The sequence below is a fragment of the Bos indicus x Bos taurus genome, chromosome 6, assembly GCF_003369695.1.
Source record: "Bos indicus x Bos taurus breed Angus x Brahman F1 hybrid chromosome 6, Bos_hybrid_MaternalHap_v2.0, whole genome shotgun sequence".
In the NCBI taxonomy this organism is placed as follows: Eukaryota; Metazoa; Chordata; class Mammalia; order Artiodactyla; family Bovidae; genus Bos; species Bos indicus x Bos taurus.
In genome coordinates this window covers 13,066,776-13,074,284 of record NC_040081.1, presented here as the reverse complement: position 1 = coordinate 13,074,284, position 7,509 = coordinate 13,066,776, and positions in this window count along the sequence as shown.

The following is a 7,509-nucleotide window of genomic DNA, read 5'->3' as shown; positions in this document are numbered from 1 at the left end:
CCATATCTCAGAGTAAAGATTTTCAAGTTCTATTAACAGCGTACCCTTAAGACACTTTCATTTCATTTTGATTCAGGGCTGGAAACCCAAGAAGCACAGGTAGATAATTGTGATTATTGAAAAAAACAATTAAATTCCATAAGTGAATCTCTACATTGAGTTAGCTGAAGAATGGAACTCTGGGTGTTGACTGTTCTTTAATGACCATAGTTGAGTCTGTTTTGAATTTTCAATGGTATTTCCTTTTTAAAAAGGCTGTTTGTTGGTAATGCCTTGAAAAACTACACTGCCAAATTTCTGACTTCCATTCCCATTGCCAGTGGTAACAAACAGTATTTTATATATTCTTTTAGAAATAATGACAAGCATCTAAACTGTCTCAAAAGTAGAATTAGGTTCGTATCCTTCATCACTGTAATGTGAATTTAAAAATGTAAAATTACTGTGAAAGAGATTGTCAGCCATTTGTAAGATGTGACCCAGTTTGGATCCTGATTTGAAAAAAATTGTAAAAAACACACACACAAAAGAAAAATTCAACATTCTATTTCTTCTTCCAAGTACTGGCTGATTACATGGGAATGTTCACTTTGTAAAAATTCAGCAAGCTGTGTACTTATAAATACTGCAAGACAAAATTTACTTATTTATGAGGCAAGCCAGGAAATTGAAGCAATGAGTAGATATTTGATAATATTAAGGAATTTTTAACTCTTAAAGTGTGATAATGGTATTTTTGGTAAAGACATGTAATAAAGTATTAATGGATGAAATCTAGGATTCCCTTTAAAATAATCTAATGTATGTTTCTGGGAATGGGGATAGAAATGAAACATATTGGTCATGATTTGCTAATTATTAAAACAAAGTGATTGGTACATTTGGACTTATTGTACTAGTCTCCTTGGTTTTTATATTTAGACAGTTTTCCATTAATAAGAAGTGAAAAATATTTTCATGAAATCGTACAGCTCTACAAAAAGCTGTAGAATATAATAGTAGTGTAACAGCACAGCCGAGCATGGCCAAGCACAGCCCTTAGCACTATAGTCTTTGTTGGGTGCTGAACCCCCACACCCGCATCCTGTTAGTAGATAGGGGTTACTGTGGGACCATTAGTGATCGTTACTGGTCCTACTCAGCCATTGGTTGGTACTGTGCCCCTCCCACAAGCAACCAACTGTCAACGAATGACCGTTAGTGGTCCTGCTCAGTCATTGGTTGGTGCCAGGCCCCTCCCACAAGCAACCAACTGTCAGTGAGTGACCGTTAGTGGTTATGCTCAGCCATTGGTTGGTGCCAGGGCCTTCCCACAAGCAGCCAACTGTTAATGAATGACCCTTAGTGGGACCATTCAGCGAACTGTTGGCAGAGTCGTGGTCCTCAGGCAGAGAGTGAGGTAAGACGTGGATCTTGGGTTTCTCCATGGGGCCCTCCAGCTCAGCAGGCCTCAGGTCAGCATGTGAGCTGGGGGGTCCAGGAACAGGCTGGGGGCTGTGTCCTGCAGGGCTCCAGAGCCCTTGCCAAGACTGCCCACTGATTAGGCTGAGGCCTTGAGGTGGCAGTGAACTTCTCCCCGATCCCGACCTCTGTGAAGTAATGGCAGTAGCTCTCTGTCTGGGTCACGGTCTGTGGAGCCTGGCCCCTGCCATTGGTTGGCCTGAGGAGTCTGAGGGCCTTTTGGGTCCTGGGCATCTGGTTCCCTCAGTGGTGACAGCTGGGTATGGTCTAAGGGAGCTGCCAACTGAGATCTGCCTCTTCAGCCAGGACCTGGACCTCGGTGGGTAGGGGGATAGTTGTACCTAGGGACCTTCCCTTTCTTGTTAGAACAGAGAATAACATTTGTTTGGTGGAGATGTAGAGAGCATCATTACCTGACAACACATGTACTTGTGTTTCGATAACAGTCGTCCTTGTTTAGTTGCTAAGTCATGTCTGACACTTTGAGACCCCATGGTCTGTAGCCCGCCAGGCTCCTTTGTAGCCCGCATTCTCCAGGCAAGAATACTGGAGTGGGTTGCCATTTCTTTCTGTAGGGGATCTTCACTGACCCAGGGATTGAACCCACGTCACCTGAATTGTAAGCAGAACCACTGGAAACAGTAGCTGAATCTAATAGTGCTAACCCATGTGCCAGGTTCTATTTAAGTGCTTAATACATATTCAATTATTTGATCTTCATGTACGCTTGTGAGGTATGTTTTATTTTTATCCCCATTTTACAGATGAAGAAATTGGGTTAAATAACTTGTTTCGGGTCATAGATCTAAATAATGGTGGATTGACATGGGTTCTTGTGAACCCATGTGTATCCTTCTCTCAGCTTAAAAAAAAAATATTTAGCATAGTCAAACACCACTTACATGTGAGGTTGAACCATATATGACATTGCTGTTTTTGTTGGCGAAAAATGATGGAACATTGGCAATATCATGTGGCTTAATCTGATTGTGCTCCTGCTCAGTTGGTTTAACCCCATATCTTGTCCCAATTACATCCTCCCCACTAGTACTCACGTGAGTAACTAACATCATTCTGATACATTTCTTTGTACTCTTATTTCATATATATATGTCCCTAACAGTAGATGGAATTGTCTCTCATGTTTTAAAAGTTCATATAAATGATATCATACCATTAGTATTAATACCATTAGTAAATATAATACCATTAGTAATTAATAAGTATTATTATTTTTTATTTGGCTGCTGTTGCACAGCATGTGGGATCTTAGTTCCCTGACTAGGATTCAAACCTGTGCCCTCTGCGTTGAAAGGGCAGAGTCTTAACCACTGGACCACTGGGAAAGTCCCTTGTTAGTATTTTTGTAATTTGCATTTTACCCTCAGCTTATGTTTAGAAGGTACATTTATGTTGATATATTTTATAAATATACTGTGGTATACTCTGGCATACTATACAATTGAAAATACATAAACTAAAGCTAAACTTCTCATTTTCACTTATTTTTCAATGTCACTTATTCTTTGATGTGCATTACATCATAGAAATATTGGTGTACTGCATTCCTTTTTATTAGTTGAATAGTATCTATTCTTTGTATGGGGTAAACCAATTTATTTAACTAGCTCCCTAATGATAGACATTTAGATTGCTTGTGTCTTTTGTTATGACAAGCACTGCCCCTACAAGTGTATTTGGCATACTTGTATGATTTACGTTCAAAGGATAAATACGTATCAACAATGGCAACTTAAAAACTTTACAATTAGTGGATAAAAACCCCACATTGAACTTCTTTTCCTTCTCGAACATATTTGATTGGGTTTTATTTGGTCCTCCCTGAAAATATTCCAGATGGTTCTCACTGATTCTCATGACACTGTATTTCATTTGTTCTCACAGAAAAACATACCCTCCCACCCCCACCACATCACTAGTGCAACTTTGAATGTGCGTGAATCGACAAAGCAGATAATGTGGCTGAACTGGAAAATGTTTACTTAGTTTGATGCTGTGGCCAATAACATAAAAAAGAGAGAAAGAACCAGAAATACGAAGAAGGAGGAAGTTTTCACATAATAATATATTGTCATATAGAAATAACCTCACTGTAGCTTCGGTGAAACAGCTGCTTGCTCTTGAGAGAAATTCATCTTCAAGGGTCTAGGGGCTGTGGATGCAAAAGATGGAAGGGTTTGTACATCTAGATTGTTGGTGGAAATATTTATCCTTTTTAATTGATCCAGTTTCACATTTATTTTGCCACCTCTCCTTGATCCCTAATATATCTTTCTGCGTAAGTCTGGATTATCAACAGCCTTTTTGTTGACCCTCAATGGTTGAGGCTCTTGGAAGCAGTGACTCTTTCTCACATAAAACCTATAAAGATACGGGGAAGCCTGAGCTTCAGTAATGACTGCTCGGCACACCGAGGTGAATCTTCTCTGCCAAGCTTCCATTGCCCTTGTGCTATTGCTACACGCACTTGTAGAAAGAGATGAGGTGCTGGAATGACTGGAAAATAAGTCGTTAGCACTTGGTGTTCTTTTTTACTTCCAAGCTTTTCTCTTATTCCCATGTTAGCAATCCTTAGTGGTCAATGTTCCTGCATTGTAGGTGAATTTTTAGTTGAAATTATCTTGGAAAACTAGATGCTTATTTTTTTTTTTTCTCTGAATATGAAAGTTTATTTTGTAAAAGGTTTCAGTTGCCCTCACTTCAGAGAGAGTCAAAGAAGATGTTTCAATTAAAGAATTATGGCTAAATTAAAAAAAAAAATAAAAGCATACAACTAGACACGAGAAAGAACATTTTAACATCTTAGAGGGCTTCCCTGGTGGCTCACATGGTAAGGAATCTGCTTGCAATGCAGGAGACCTGGGTTCAATCCCTGGGTTGGGAAAATCCCCTGGAGAAGGAAATGGCATTATTCTTGCCTGGAGTATTCCATGGACAGAGGAACCTGATGGGCTACAGTTCATGTGGTAGCAAAGAGTAGGACACAACTGAGCAACTAACACTATCACTTTCACATGCCTTTAAACTTTCTTACCACTTATGCTTTGCTTTAAAAATACTTATAAAGCAGACCCAGTTATTATGCATTAGTAGAAACTCCAATACTTTGGCCACCTGATGTGAAGAACTGACTCATTTGAAAAGACCCTGATGCTGGGAAAGAGTGAAGGCGGGAGGAGAAGGGGACAATAGAGGATGAGATGGCTGGATGGCATCATCGACTCAATGGACATGAGTTTGAGTAAACTCCGGGAGTTGGTGATGGACAGGGAGGCCTGATGTGCTGCAGTCCATGGGGTCTCAAAGAGTCGGACATGACTGAGTGACTGAACTGAACTGAACTGATGATGTATAATGTGGGCCATCTTTTCAGATGCTTATTTGCTGTCTGTATACCTTCTTTGGTGAGGTGTCTGTTAAGGGCTTTGGCACTTTTTAAAATCTGGTTGTTTTGTTATTATTGAGTTTTAAGAGTTCTTTGTATATTTTGGATAACAGTCCTTTTTCAGCTATGTCCTTTGCAAATATTTTTTTCTCTTGACAATGTCTTTTGCAGAGCAGATGTTTTAATTTTAATGAAGTCCAGCTTATCAATTAATTTTTTCATGGATCATGCCTTTGTTGTTATTGTTCCCAAGGTCAGCTAGGAATTTATCCCCAACTTTATAGTTCTTGTATTTTACATCTAGGCCTGTGATCCATTTTTGGTTAACTTTAAAATGAAGAGTGTAAGGACTTTGTCTAGATTCATTTTTTTTTTTAACATATGGATATTCAGTTATTCCAGCACTGTTTGTCGAAGAGACTACCTTTGTTCCATTGTTTTGCCTTTTCTCTTCTGTCAAAGATCAGTTGGTTATATTTATGTGAATTTATTTCTGTCAACTCTGTTCTGCTCTGTTGATCTATTTGTGTATTCTTTCACCAATACTATGCTGTCTGGATTACTGCCACCTTATTGCAAATCTTGAGGTTGTGTAGGATCAGTTCTTCAATTTTGTTATTCTCTTTGAATATCGTGTTAGCTGTTCTGGGTCTTTTGCCCCTGCACACAAACTTTAGAATCAGTTTGTCAATATCTATCAAATAACTTGCTAAGATCGTGTTTAGAATTGCATTGGATCAATAGACCAAGCTGGGAAGAACTGACATCTTGACAGTATTGTCTTCCTATCCAGGAAGATGAGTATCTTGATCATTCATCAGAGTATTGTTTATATAGACCTTATACATGTTTTGTTAGATTTATACTACCTAAGTATTTCTTTTATTTTTGATGTAATGCAAATTTTATTGTGTTTTTAATTTCAAATTCCACTTGTTCATGGTTGGTATATTGAAAGTAATTAGCTTTTATATATTAACTTGTAACATGGAACCTTGCTGTAATTGCTTATTGGTTTCAGGAGTTTGTTTGTTTGATCCTTTTGGACTTTCTACATAGATGATCATGTCTCTGCAAACAGACACTTTTGTGTCTTCTTTCCCAGTGTGCCCTTGTGTATCTTCTATTTCCTTTTCTTGCCTTACTGCATTAGCAAGGACTTCCATTATGATGTTGCAAAGAGGTGGTGAGAGGGAATGTCCTTTCCTTATACCTGATCAGATTGGGAGATGTACATCTTTTTTGTGTGTGAAAAAAGAAAAGGTTTAGAGAGCATCTGCTTATTATGTCAGCACACTGATGGATATTTAAATACCTTTGGTTATCTGTTACACATAGGTATAAAATCAAATATTGTTATTTATGGTACTCAAGTCACACTTGCAAATTAATTTATTTCAGTCTCAACTGATAGGCACTCTTGTTTTTAAAGTTTTGTCAATTGTGCAATGGCAAAATGAAAGTAAGATTAGGAAAAAAAGAAGGAAAAATATAGCTAGTGTTCAAGGATCTTCACAAGTGAAGACCCTAATCTACTGAATTTACCTTTTGCTATCCCCTGGATAAACCATTCTTTAGGGTAGACCTGTGTTTTGACTATTCCTAAAATATATCACACTAGGCTTTTTATTGTTGTTGTAAGGAAGTTCATTAAGGTAATCTTAATGAATATAATGAATGTAAACACCTTAAGATATAAGGGGTTTATGGTAAATGCTAAGGACCTAGACTTTGTTTTCTGGTGTCTTTCTGGCTGACTGCTCTCTTTGCTTCCCCCTGTTCAATCTTCTCTGCATTCTCCTTAGGAATTCTGGAGGGAGTAGTCTGATTGGACTAATTTGTCTCAAAAGGAAGATGATGATTGGAGACCAAGGAAGTGGAGAAAGGCCTAGAGAGAAATGACTTTTTCGAGAGGCTGTAAGAATGCAAAAATAAAAATACTTATATTTATTAAATTTGTAGTTGAATTTATTTTGGGCTTAGGAGTGTGGGAAGAAGCAATATGGCCTATAAGGACAATAAGGACAACATAGATTAATGAATTCTTCAGATCTTACCAGTGATTTACTCAGGTATATGGTTTGTATTCCCTATCTCCCTTAGACTCTAGTAAATCTGTGCTTTAAAAAAAAAAATTAAAGTATTGTTGTTGTTTGTTATGCAGTTGCTAAGTCATGTCTGACTCTTTGCAATAGTTGATTTATAATATTGTGTTCATTTCAAGTGTACAGCAAAGTGGTTTGGTTATACATATATATGTATATATTTATATTCTTTTAAATTTTTTCCATTATAGTTTGTTATAAGATATTGAATATGGTTCCCTGTACTGTATAGGAAATCCTTGTTATTTACTTTATATGTGGCAGTTTGTATCTGCTAATCCCATACTCCCAGTTGATCCCTTCCTTGCTTCTGTTTCGGTAGCTGTAAGTTTGTTTTCTGTCTATGAGTCTGTTTTTGTTTTGTAAATAAGTTCGTTTGTACTGTGTTTTGGAGTCCATATATAAGTAATACCATATGGTATTTGTCTTTCTCTCTGACTTACTTCACTTAGTATGATAATCTCTGCGTCCATCCACATTGCTGTACAGGCATTAGTAAATCTGTCTTTTGATCTCTGTGTTGTGGATCACAGCAGT